Below are 13,934 nucleotides of genomic sequence, written 5' to 3'. Positions count from 1 at the left end.
TTATCCTCTGTGCCGGTCGTTCTTCTGCATGGTCATTTTCCTCATGCAGAGAATTATGAAGTCGCAATATTTCTGCTTCGACTTCATTTCGTGGTATATTTCCGGACGCTTCGGCGGGAGAGTGAGCCATTGTCGTGGGACTGGATGTCAGTCGATTGTCGGTCCGATTTCGTCCGTTTAAGTCACGCGTCGTATTAGGTTCGGCGCTTATCAAACTAAACTCGCGTGCGTCCGCTGTGGTTCCCCGTTCGGTGACGACGTGTGTCCCGCGGTCGCCTACAACACGTAGCGCGTGTTGCGTCGCGTCTCGTATATCGCGTAACGCGGTTTCCGCTATGCCTACTGCCTCGTGTTCTGGAGATTCTATTATTTCTCCCGAGGGCTGCTGGCCTTCGTTTCGCGGGCTGTCTCCGTTTTGGGACATTAATTATTTGTTTGAATTATTCGAGACAGTGTGCAGCTCGCATGCTGTATGTCTCGCGGTCGTCTCCCGAGTATTATCGGTGGAGTCGGATTACGCACGGCTAAGCGTCTTATCGCGGTCGCGTGTGTACGTGCTAGAGCGTTGTACTCGAATCAAAGTTTTATTCGCTGATACTGTATTATTGATTGGCGCGTATATAAAATGAAATCTTTTTTTTTTTGACAGGCGTTTTCTTTTGCGGTTAAACTTCGCGTTGCCTCGTTTTTTTTTCGCGCGGTGTCAATTTTCTGCTGTATTATTGTTTCTCGATCGCGTTGCCCTTCGCACGGGACATTACAAAGAGTGCGCACATATTTGTTACAATTCTGACTTACATTAGTAGAACGGCGCGCATGGCGGTTGTCGTAGGTCAGCTCGCTGGATGGACTGGCGCGTACGGCGTTGTAGTAGGATGTGTTGCTTTTCCTCGTAGTCTACAGTTGTCTAGTCGTCGCCCCTTGTTGTGGTCCACCTCTCGTTGGCTAGTCGGCCGTTCCGTTCCCCGGCAGGGAAGCTCGTTCTTCAAGGACACTTAGCACCGTGTAGTGACGCGTTGGCACAGATCTTTGCACTCGCGCACTGAATAACACGATGGTGCTGTCTCAGCTCGTCTTACTGTCGGCTGGTCTTCTTCTCGCAGGATTGTGCTTCCTTCGAGTTTTTTGGATTTGCTGGTCCTTTGTTAGTTTCAGCTTCTTCTATCCGTTTTTTCTATGTTTCTTGTCCTTGACGGCTTCTTGTATCCGTTTTTTCTATGTTTTTTGTCCTTGACGGCTTCTTGTATCCCACCGCTGCCACCAATTTTGTTGTGAGCGTTTGCTCGTTTTGGGAATTCTTTCCCGTCGGTAGTTGGGATCGTTCTGCCTGAAGGGTTGGGACCCAAAGGGAGATGGTTCGGCTCGGTGTATAAGAAAAGGAAGACGCTTCTTACGTGCTTGTTCGTTGTCTTTATTTCTGTTTCTTGCGCTTACAATCAGCTGTGATGGTTTTAGGTATCACTCGCGATAAGGTGTATAGTACGCGACGCGGCTCGGACGTTGTTATGTTTTCTCTCCGGCTCAGTCACGGCGTGGTCGCGTTTATATATTATGATATCTGGCGCAATTTCGGGGGCCAGTGACCGGGCGTCGGTAGCTTCCGCGAGGCTAAGCGTTTCGACATCGGAACGCGGTAGCCTTGCGGTTTGATTTTGCAGCGTAGGACCTATTTCTAGGGCGATACGAACTGCTTCCGAACGCGCTGTTGTAATCTCACGGAAGTTACTCGGGACTTCCGTGAGCGCGGCGGATTCTTGTGCGTCTTTCGAAAGAGGTGCTTCTTGCAACGTCTTTCGAAAGATGCGTGTCGCAATTTTAATAGATATAGTTGTAATCGGCTTACAACAAAATGTACGTAGACATATAAGTATATATATGCTACTTTTGTTATATATATGCATTCATGCTTTATATCGTGTAATACGTTGCGTATTATATAATTAAGTTTAATCCATTTTTATATTTTAATATAAAAATATACGCAGAAGAGGCAGTTATTGAGTGTGACGCGACTAAAGAAATAACACAACATTACTTCTAGCGCGGCACCTATAGTGCGAGATTACTATTTCGTTTTGCTAATAATTAAGAATGATGGAACCAATATGTTATTATATATGGGTGGATTTGGCTTTTAATGCTCTTTAATTTTTGTCGTTACAAAATTTTTTAAATGTTAAAAAAAAGGGGTTGGGGTTGGGATAAATTAAAAAATTTGAAATTAAAAAAAAATATAAATATACTGTTGTAAAGACTATAAAATGCCATAAAACTTTCGTATAGAATTTTTTCATAAATTATATTTTCAAAGATATTCGCAAAAAACGAAAAAATGCGTTATTTTCGAGGGGTAGTTTCAACCCCTAAACGTCGAGATACGCAAAAAAAATATGTGTAATATTTTCTTAATGTTCTACAACATATCCGAAGCTCATTAAAATCGGTGAGGGACAGTTCTGTCCGTTCCCTTGTGAGTTCGAATTCCACAGGAATTTTCATCCTGTCCTTGAAGTTGGAGTGTATGCCCTGGAAACTCTATGTCACCGGGGTAATTTGCGGGGCTGATTCCGCCTGGCTGCGGCTCTCGTTCTTGAGCTTGATTTGTTTATCATGACGACAGTATCGGGTTTTTGGAGCTCGATTGGGTCGTCAGTTTTTTATAATCCCGCGAAAAACGGAATTGGTGGGGTGTAATGCCCTAAATCGGACCATATATGGTCATAGTCAATTCAGCTGTGCACATTCAGTGTGTGAGCAAAATTTGCAGAAAGAAGTTTTTTGATTTTTTGGTTCCGGTGTAACGCGATATCGTGTGGTCTGATTTTGTTAATCCGAGACGTAGAGCTGTGCAAACTAATGCTACGCTTTTTCCGCGGGGGGAAATGGATTAAATTGTATATAATATATAATAATTACTATTACATATAATTATTAATTACTATTACATATATTTATTAATTACTATTACATATATATATGTTTTTTGTGTTAGAAACGCGTACTGTTGCCTCGTTTTAGGATAGATCTCGGTATCGTATATTCTGTATCTATATCTAATGTGACTCGTTTTTTACGACTATTCTGTTTTTTTCTTTTTTATTATAATAAATTCTATTACTACGGCTATTGTTACTATTACAATTGTTGTTCCGCTTGTTGCCATTGGAAAAATAAAGTGTGGCGACTGAAAAATCGAACTTGAATTTTTATCTAGTTTGTTTTCTATCTCCTCTAATTTGTCCTTGGAATTTTTTAATTCCGTCGGATTTGGTATAATATTTTTTAATCTTATTTCCTTTGTGAGGCCTGTATCGTTTTCTAAGTCAAGCTTCTGTGTAGTGAAATTTTATACTGAGGCAAATATGATTTTACTCTTGTCTCATGTGACATCTTGGGTAATCTTATAATTGTATTTTCTGTTACTAATTTACAGTTATCTTTTAATGTAATTTTACCTACTTTTTCAATTGTTTCCTTTATTTTTCCATGGTCTCTACAATGTAGAGTAATTGCTTGTTTTCGTGGTGACGAGTATAGCCACGAGTGTGAATTACTTAGCGTTATCCAAAGGCTGTGGTTCGACGTTGCATTTTTTGTTACAATTTTTATAATCTTTAGTTTCTAGGTACATTTTTATTTCGCAAATAGAGTCTGGGTTTATTCGATATACGGGGTGATTTTCCGCGGATAGGTATTCGGTATTTATTTCTATGCATTTTCGCAGGTCGTTCTTTGCGAAGATTATGTAAGTACGCTGTTCTGTGTCTATTGCGATCAGGGAATTGTTAATTTCTACGAACGAGAAAATGTTGTTCTGGCCTGGGATAGGTAGCGGAATTACGCTTAGTATTTCATATTTTGGCATCGAAATTAGAGGAAATCGCAAAATAGTGTATATATTTATTGGGTCGCAATATGCGCCTACTGTCGCAAATTTCTCTATTGCCGACCATTCATCCTCTTTTATTCTGAATGGGAAGTAGAGTCCTTCGGGCAATTGCGAGCTAGCGTCTTTAAGTGATTCTATTATTATTGAAATGGATGTTAAACGAGAATGCAAAATTCCCTTTTTCAAAAACGTTAAATATTCTAGTACGTCTTTCGCGTCGCGTGTTAGATCGGACAGTACCGCGTTAATTATTATAAAATTTTCGTGTAGGTTACTTTGACGTTCATCCTCTAATAATTTTGTCCTTAGTTTGTCTGTCGCGTCCGCGAGAGTATTCTCGTTTTGTCGAATAGTTCTTTCACTTTTATCAATGTGGGCGATAGTGGCTTGCATTATTTTTATTTGGTTTTTTATTGCGTGTTTGTTTAATTCCTGTGAGTCGTGTAATACCGTTAATTGTTCGTTAATTAATTTTTCGTCATTTGCGTCCATCGTACCGAACAATGATTTTGCGACTGACCCTATCCCGTCAATTAATCCTCTTCTGTGTATTCTTGTATTGTATGTTGAATTTATGCGTTCTATCAATTTATTAGTTCTTTCACACCCTTTTACAATGACGCTGTGTAGATTTTCGCATGTTTTGTACCTATGACTGCAAACATTTTGCATAGATTATCTGTTTTGCGTACGTATTTTTCTACCTGTGTGAGTCGTTTCGATAGTGACGTCACGTCTATCTTGATGACCACCTTCCAGAAAGATTCAACCTGATGTAATCCTCCTAGCTTTTCAAAATATATCTCTGGATGGTGCGTAAATTTTTCTATTTCATACGGCGCCTTCATGTCCGGGTCTTTTGCGGAACTTAGCGTCACCCAGATTATAAATCTGTAATTATTTTTGTTTAATTTTAAATAAACACTTGTTTTGTTCGTGGGTATGTATCTAATTATTATAAAAGTATTTTTGTAATGTGGTCGCTGTAGGACCGTGGGAGCGGAAAAGGATTCTCAAGTTCAGATGGGAGCGGAAAAGAAATCTCAAATTTATATCGTTTATCATTTCGCGCTTCGAAATGTGTCACATTTTCGTTTCCGTTGCCTGCGCATCTCGTTGATTCTTCATTGTTTTATCGTCGCTTAGCGTTGCATCCTGTTATCTATTTACACCTTTTTTTGTGTGTCTTTTCTCCTCTGGACGACCCGGCCCTTTAGTCTCTTGTCGGCTATCCGTTCGTGCGTTTGCTCTGAAGTTTTATATGATAATCATGTCTCGTGAGTTTACGTTTGCCTCTTTCAGTGAGGAGAGTGCTGAAGAAAACGATAGTAGTTTTGATGACTTCAGCGATTTAGACACTGTGGCCCTTTTGGGCGAAAGTTTTTCTGTTGAGGAGAAGTGCACAGGTGCCGCTGAGCCGTTGCTCGTCAGCGGGTTTGAACATTTGTCAGACCCTGATAGTGCTCCTTATGCGATTTGGATTTATTTATGGACCTTTCACAGGAGTCCGAAATGTTTGTTCCCGCCGGTGCGGAGAGCGAGGTGGTCTCCGAGAGATTTCCGACCGGAGAACTTGAAGAAACTGTGATACCCGGCCCTTTGCTTGCTCGTTTTTTAACGAGCGATTTCGGTGACGAGTTCGGTGACAATCTCGACCTCGAGTTTGAATTCGCCGTGAACCTTTATTTACGCGGGAGGAATTTGCCGCATCTGGATCTTCCGCCGGAGGATCCAGACATGGACGCAGTTGATTAATTATGTGTATAAATACTTTGTAGTGGTAGTGTAGCAGTTGGTAGTGTGTAGCTTGTAGTGTGTAATTTAGTTTTAGTGTATAGTTCTTCTTTTGGCTGACTGCTGTTGGGATTATTTGGGTGGATTATGTTCCTGGTTGGCGGTCTTCGTTTTGGTGAGTCTAATTCTTTTTTATTTATTTATTTTTCTCTTTTTTATTTTTGTTGTGTATACGTGCATGTGAGCATGTTTTATTCTCTCTCTTGACCGTGGGTTAGGCTTCAATAAACGGTTTCAAACGGTTTACGTGTACGCGCGTCGTTGTCCTCCCCCGCTTTATGGTATAGTTTATATTAGAATGTTTTTTGGTTACCGTATATGGTCCGTTCTATTGCGCGTCGAGTTTCTTTGATCTTCCGCGTCGGAGCGTTTCGTCGTATAGAAATACTTTTTCGCCGACTTTGAATTTTATTTCTTTCGTCTCTTTGTCGTACTGCGTCTTGGCCTTGGCCTTTTCGTCTTTTATATTTTCGCGTGCGACTCGATTAGTGGCTCTTAACCTTTCCCGTAATTCTTGCGCGTAATCGTCGTAGTTGTAGGTAGGTTTGGGTGATTTTGTCAGGGCCGTCGGCAGTTCTGCCTGTCGACCGTAAATTAACTCAAACGGTGTATACCCTGTCGCCGTGTGCGGCGTGGTATTGTTGTGTGCATCGCGTATGGGATCCATTCGTCCCAGTCGGTTTGGTCTTCGTTTATATAATGTCGCAAGTATTCGGTCAGAGTCCGATGCGATCGTTTTAGAATTCCATTACTTTCGGGGTGGTAGGCGGTCGTCTGGATTTTATTTATCTTCAGTAGTTTGCACGTGCATGAGCGAAATATTCTTGAATATTTCGCTCATGAAATTAATGCCTTGATCTGTCAATACGTAGTCTGGCGTTCCGTATTCCAGGACGATTTTCGTGACGAATTCTTTGCTCACGGTGTTCGCTTCCTGGTTTGGTATAGGTATCGCCTTACTAAATTTGGTAAGATGATCCTGAAAGGTTAGTAGGTACCGATTTTCATTTCTCGTTATTGTCAGTGGTCCTACTATATCAAGTGCACACTTCTCGAAGGGTCGGCTAGGTGTATCTGTGATAATGAGTGGTGCTTTTATTCTTCGAGAAAGTTTATCCTTCTGATAAAATTCACATTTTTTAATGTACCGCTCTACATCGGCCGTTAATCCGGGCCAATTGTGAGTCAATCGTATTCTCTTTAATGTTCTTTCAATCCCTTGATGCCCTCCCGTAGGTGCATCATGATATTCATATAGAATTTGTTTTTTCTTTTCTTCTGTGTATGTTGGTTCGCATACGTTGTCCTCTTCCTTTTCATCTTCTGTAGATGCACGTGCGTGTTCGCCGTCTTTGTCTAGTGTGAGGACTTTATCAGCTGCTTTTGTAACGTGAGCTTCCCGCTTCACGTTGCGACTTAGCGCGTCGGCGTTCGCGTTCGCTCGACCGGCCTTATGAATAATTTCATAATCATATTCCTCCAGTTTTAATCGCCATCGGATCAATCTTGATCCGGGGTCATTTACATTAAATAACCATATAAGGGATTTGTGATCGGTTACGATTTTGAATCTTGTCCCATAGACATATGGCCGAAAGTGTTTTACAGCCCATACTATTGCAAGTAATTCTTTCTCTGTCGTGCTGTAGTTTTGCTCGGCGCGGTTTAATATTCTGCTCGCGTATGCAATGGGACGGTCTTTTCCTATCGGTCCCTGTGACAGTACGGCTCCTATTGCATAATCTGAGGCGTCGGTAGTCACATTAAATTCTTTTGTAAAGTCTGGATATTGAAGTACGGGCGCCGTGGTTAATTTTTCTTTTAATGTATTGAAAGCTATTTGTTGTTCGACAGTCCACGCGAATGTTTCCGTTTTTTTTTTTTTTTTTTTTTTTTGTTAATTTTGTTAATAATTTCGCAATCTTCGAAAAATTGCTGATAAATTTTCTGTAATATCCGGACAGGCCTATAAATGATTGGATATCTTTGACCTGTTGTGGTTCCGGAAAATCTTTTATGGCTTGCAGTTTTGCCGGGTCGGGCGATATTTCATCTTCGGAAATTACATGTCCTAGGTAATTTACTTCCTTGCGCAGGAACTCGCACTTGTCCGGTTGCAACTTTAAGTTCGCTCCTCGTAGGCGTTGCAATACTTCCGTTAGACGTTTATTATGTTCGTTTAGACTCGATCCGTATATCACTATATTATCGAGATATACTAGGCATTTGAATTCTTGAATTCCCATGAGTACCGAGTTCATCAGCCTTTGGAATGTGGCTGGCGCATTTTTTAATCCGAAGGGCATCCGTTTATATTCGTAATGTTCGTATGGTGTCGAGAACGCTGTCTTTTGTTTATCTGGCTCAACCATCGGTATCTGATGATACCCTGACGCTAAATCTAACGTCGAAAAATATTTGGCGTTTCTCAGTTGGTCTAGTTTTTCCTCAATATTGGGTAGGGGGAAAGAATCGCCAATTGTCAGATCATTAAGCTTTCGAAAATCGATCACGATTCGGAGCTTTGGTTTTCCAGACGAGTCAGTTTTTTTGGGTACCACTAGTAGTGGTGCATTCCATTGGCTCGTACTGGCTCTGATAATGCCATCATGCAGCATTTGTTTTATCTGTGTATTCACCTCTTTCTTATGCCTTGCGGGGAGGCGATACGGCCGTACGTTGACCGGCGATGAGTCGGCTTGTGTACGTATCTCGTGTTTCACTGCTGCAGTGCATGTCAGTGGTTCTCCACTTAGGTGGAAAGTATCTTGGTTTTTTTCGCATATCCGTGTGAGTGCCTGTCGTTCTTCTGAATTGAGATGCCCGGGTACGTAATGTTTGTCAGATCCGTTTGCTTCGTGGGAGTTTATCCGCACGTTCCGCCTTGTTGATAACCGCGTATATCTGATGATCATTTTCGTCGTGATCCTCTATGGTCACGTGTGGCGTGCGTACCTCTACCGGCTTATCGGTGGTATTTATGATGCTAACTGCGCATGCAAAATCTTTCGGCTTGACCATGCATTGACCGATATATACTCCGGAATTAGTTTCTTTTGCTTGGATTACTCCGGGCTGATTTCGGTTAGTGGTTGCTCGGACAATAGTCTCACTGCGCGGCTGTAGAATCATTTTACCGTAAGGTTTTATTTTAAAAGTGACGCCGGCTATTTTTAATTGTTGTTGTAATCGCAGATCACGCGGTGTTTTTTCATGAAGTCGAGTCCCAGTATTCCGTCGTACTCCATGGGGAAGTCGTCCTTGACCACGTACATGGTATGTCTTAATACTTGTTCGCCTAAATTAATGTTGGCCTGCATGCTTCCGATTGTATACATTTTGTGCCCCGTTATTTCCGCAAGGGTGATTTTTTCGGGGGAAATTCTAGTTTTCCCTTTTAAATTTTTTATCTTGATGAGTGAAAGGGTTGCGCCCGAATCGAAAAGCATGTTAATTTTTCCTGAGCGCGTCTCTCGATTAGGAAGCGTGATTTGATCTAGGCCGCTGCTCGGCTGGGCAGCTCGAGTTACTTGCGCGACCCGATACGACCGAGCGCGCTTATCTTTCTTTCCGGCTGATTCTCTTTCTTCTTCGCTACTAGACTCGGATCCGGAATTCTTTTTTTTACGTGGTTCGATCGCTTTTCTGGGGTTGTTGTTTTTAATCCTATTATTTTGTGGTCGTGGAGAGTGATATGACGTTTTGTTGCGAGGTCTCCCGTTCAAGTGCCAGCACTCGGCTTGGGTGTGGCCACGTTTTTTGCAAAGCTTGCAGAATTTCTCTACGACATTTATACGTGTTTTATCAGGTTGTGGTAGTGCGAACCGGTTCGAGTAACGACTGTTACAACAGTCTTTTTCGTGATGTCCTAATTTTCCGCACTTCCGACATTGTAGCTTATTTTTGTAACTATCTGCGGCCGGCATATAATATTTTGGTTTCGGGCGGGAAGCTGCCGTTTCCTTTATTCTGTTACGGACAAAAATTTCAAAAACCAATTTGTAAAGTTCCGTTGAAGACTACTCGATACGGGGACAGCTTTCGTTCTTTTGTCTAACGGAACTCTCAATTTATTGTTTTAGGGCGACCGCATCACATCTGCTTATTTCCCAGGGATACGCCGAGAGCTGGAAAGATCGTTTATTGCGTTTGAGAGAGAAATAAATGGGATGAGAGACAGGTTAAATAAACGTATTTATTATTTAATAATCAGTAATAACCTTCATTTATTGAGTACATAAAGCATAATATGTATATATATTTTGTGGTATGTGATTATTTGAATGATAGAAATTATATGTTCAAAGCATGCATATAAACGATTAAAAAAATAAAATAATGAAAAAAGTGCGTTAAGTTATTATTCTTCAGAGTGATCAGGTAAGATTAATTCGGAGTTGAAACCGCGAAAATTCGGGTCCAAGAGCTCATAAAGAACGTTAGATATCAAGGCGTCTAGCGAATCCGAGATGGGTTCGAAATTTAAGAAATCTGGATCGAAATTAAGAGAAGGGCAAGGCCCAAGGATTTCGTCCAAGTCGGCTTGACTTAGTGACAGGATTTCGTCTAGTGGAAGGGTGTCGGCGACGGCGATCGTATCGAGAGTGTTAGGTTTGTCAAAGGCAAATAAATCGATATCTGAGACGATTATTTCGGGGGATTCTCCAATCGGTGAATCAGAAAGGGGAATAGAATTTGGAGAGGTTGATTCGCTCGGTCCTGTTTCTGAGCCGGGGGGAATTATTACTGTTAGTTTTTGCGGAGGGATGTCATTTGTTATTTGAGATGGCGGCTCGTAAGGTCTAGGGGAGAGGTCAAGAGGAAACTCTATTATATCTTGAGTTGGAGAACCGGCGCGATGAGTAGGGCGATCCGGGAAAATGAGAGGTAAGTTTGAGTCTAATATAATCGCGGGATGTTCAATGAGCTGGGAATCTTGAAACAAGATATCATTTAATTCCGGTACTGGCTTGACGCGGATGGTTGGTTTTAAAATGCTGCGTATCGCACTGCGACGATTATATCTGCTGCGTGAGCTCAAGAATGGATGTCCTCTATTAGGCGGAACCATCTAATGTATATAATTCTCAATGTCAATTGTTTGTTGGCAATAGATGAATAATTATTATGGAAATTATCAATTGAATTTATAAAATAAAAAAGAAATCGTTAATCTCGTTAAGAAAATGACTTACGATGGATGCTTCTTGTTATACTAGCGAGTCGAATTGAACCGCTTGTTCCATGAATTTCCCAACACTTGAGGGGTTAACTGCCGTTAGTAATTAAGCATCTTACCTTGTTTTTGTGAAATACGTAGACAATAAGAGAAAAGAAAAGATCTTGGTATAGATTGTGGGAATGATATCGAGATGTGTATGGAAGATGAGCGACCACGAATTAAATGTTTAGTTGAAATGATTTGGTTTGATTTGATTTAGCGAAACGGATTTAAATTTGGCAACTAGTGGTATTGTCTAAATGTGGAGCGACCGTCACTGTTCGCTCCTCTCACATGGGGGATCATCTCCGTCAGGCTAATCCTGTACACTCGTCAATACTATAGACAGATGGGATGCACGCGAACTCAACTGCCTTAGTTAGGTGTTGACACATCCAGACTATTGCCAAATTAATAAAAGATAATATTAACGCGGCGCGGGATCGCTCAGAGAAATAACCATGTAAGGGATATATATATGTGTATTTTGTTTAATCGTTCTTTCAGATTTCGCGTATGAAAATACAAGAAAATCACTGTCAATCAGGGTTTTGTGAACGTATCTTACGACTCCACTCTCGCTATACGGTATCCCACGTCACATCGGGAATAAAATAAAATAAAAAAAAAGAAGCAGAGTCTGAGAATCCAGTTTGATGGGATATTTGTAGTATAATCGAATTTATAATTTAAGGATCTTTGCGGAAGGATCTAGCGGAATATTGTTATTGTTCATTTAGTTGACTGAAAGAACTGTGTTAGCGAGCCGACGGATCATACAGGTATTGTCCTGTGCAAAGTATATATTAGATATCCGCTTGTTTAGCTTTTTGTCACCAGGAGTACCCTCAACGGGCTCCAGTCAGCCAATACCACCAGCTGTTGGGTGACTAAACTCGACTTCTTATTTAAGGAGCCGACGCACAAGACGGTGATCCGTATCAGACGTGTCGCGGTAGACGCGTAATTATTTATAGATTTCAAAAATATAGAGGCATATAAAATTTAATTATTCGTTGAAAGGTAGAAAGATACAATCGTATTTTATAATTTTTATTTATTTATTTATTCAGGTAACAATATTGGAGATCGCATAAAGGTTTAAGGAGTGTAGAAGTACTTCAGTTAAATTTCTATATCTAAATTAGTAAAATAAGCGGAGTTATAATTGGCAATAATAAAACATGTATAAATGAAAATCAATTGTATCAAATATATATATATGCATTTAATTCAGTTGGGTCTCGAATGCGTTATGAAATCAAGTGAATCGTATGTAAACTTTGAGTAATTATTATATTATTTCATGTAAATTATTAGAATCAGTGGTTTGAATATTATTTTATTATATCTGGCATAAAGAGTAACGTAGAATGTTATGATAGCGATTAAATTAGAGATATACAAGTTGGATATTAAAATATAATCAATATGGATATCAGAATATTAAATCATGGATAAAATTGCAATAAATAAAATTAAATTGAATTGAATAGTGGTAGGAATTGTATTTAATCAAAGTGAAATATCAGATCTGCTGTATTAAATTGAATTGTGAATCAAATCAGATCGTAAATTAAACTGCATTAAAATGAATTAAATCAAGTTCAGTGGTGAGTTATTTGTAGTATTGAAATTTAAATTAAATCAAATTAAATCGGGATATCAATGCACATTAACGTAGATTAAATTAAATCAGATTGTAGGAAATGTCACTTTAAAATAAAATAAATCAGAATATCAGTATATTAAAATATCGGTGTATCAGAAATAAAATGTTCATGCAATAAAATGTGATGCAAATCAATGTATCAATAAATGTCAAATAAAATGTCAATGTATCAACCAAGCTGTATTAAATTGAATTAAATTATAATTTGAATTAAAGTCAATTATATTAAATTAAATAAAATCAAAATGTTAATTGGATTGTATTAAATTGGAATTAAATTATCAAAGTCGCGAATTAAATTGAATTAAATTAAATTAAATCGTGATTAGATGATATTAAGACTGAATTAAATTGAATTAAATTTCCAAACGGCAGACTGGGGTAATATTGTATCAGAATCTATTCGGTTGTTAAATTGTTAAATATTTAATATTAAAATAATTTGAAATAATTTAGAATAATGGTCGAAAAGTGATTACGCGCGAGAGAGTATGCACTTGTAATGATTGGTGACAGCTTGATTGAAGTTAAGAGAATATTATAAAATTAATTAATTAAATTGAATTACTCACCAAAAGGTCTTCGGGGATATATGAATTATTGAGGCTGGATCCCCTAATAGTTTTACAAGTCTTTATTTCTTTGTGTTACAGTTTTTTCTATCGTCGACAAAATGGCGGATTCTTTCAAGATGGTGGAGTCGGAGCACAATGATTGAATAAGTGATACTCTTAAGAAGCGTGATGTTAACACTTTAAAATCTCGGCGCGCAATGCCGATCCGCCGCGGCGATCACTTTTATATTGTTCGAGTTTGTAGGCCGCGGGGTGTGGTACGAAGTAGGAGTTGCATCATTCTCGCTTCTAATTTCAAAGGGTGCCGCGGAATGTCGGCATAATTTTACAAAGGATGTACTTGCATCGGATGTTTAGTCTTTCGAGTTACAGAAAAATATCATATTACTTTTTGATCAAACAATTTCGCAAGTGACTCACGATGACTCACCCGAGCGTGAGAATGGAATTTATGCATCTTATGCATATAAAATATTCATTTAAATATTATAACTGTGAAATAAATTATTAATTAATGTTTCTACGACTCGTACGCTTGCGGAGGTTTTATACAATAATATTTCTTTCATTGTAAAGCTTAGTTTTTGCGAAATTTAATTGTTAATAGACGCTACGCATTAATTATTTGATATTCAACGAAATTAATTATTTATAATACTTATTTGTTGAAATAATGAATTTATATGGTAATATTAATTGATACAAATAGATTTTATATTATTTAGAGTTCTGTTTTATTTAAGATTAATTATTAACTGAGTCTGAATAATTGAATATGCGTCC

The sequence above is a fragment of the Monomorium pharaonis genome, chromosome 3 (assembly GCF_013373865.1).
Source record: "Monomorium pharaonis isolate MP-MQ-018 chromosome 3, ASM1337386v2, whole genome shotgun sequence".
Taxonomy (NCBI): domain Eukaryota; kingdom Metazoa; phylum Arthropoda; class Insecta; order Hymenoptera; family Formicidae; genus Monomorium; species Monomorium pharaonis.
This window is presented reverse-complemented; position numbering follows the sequence as displayed.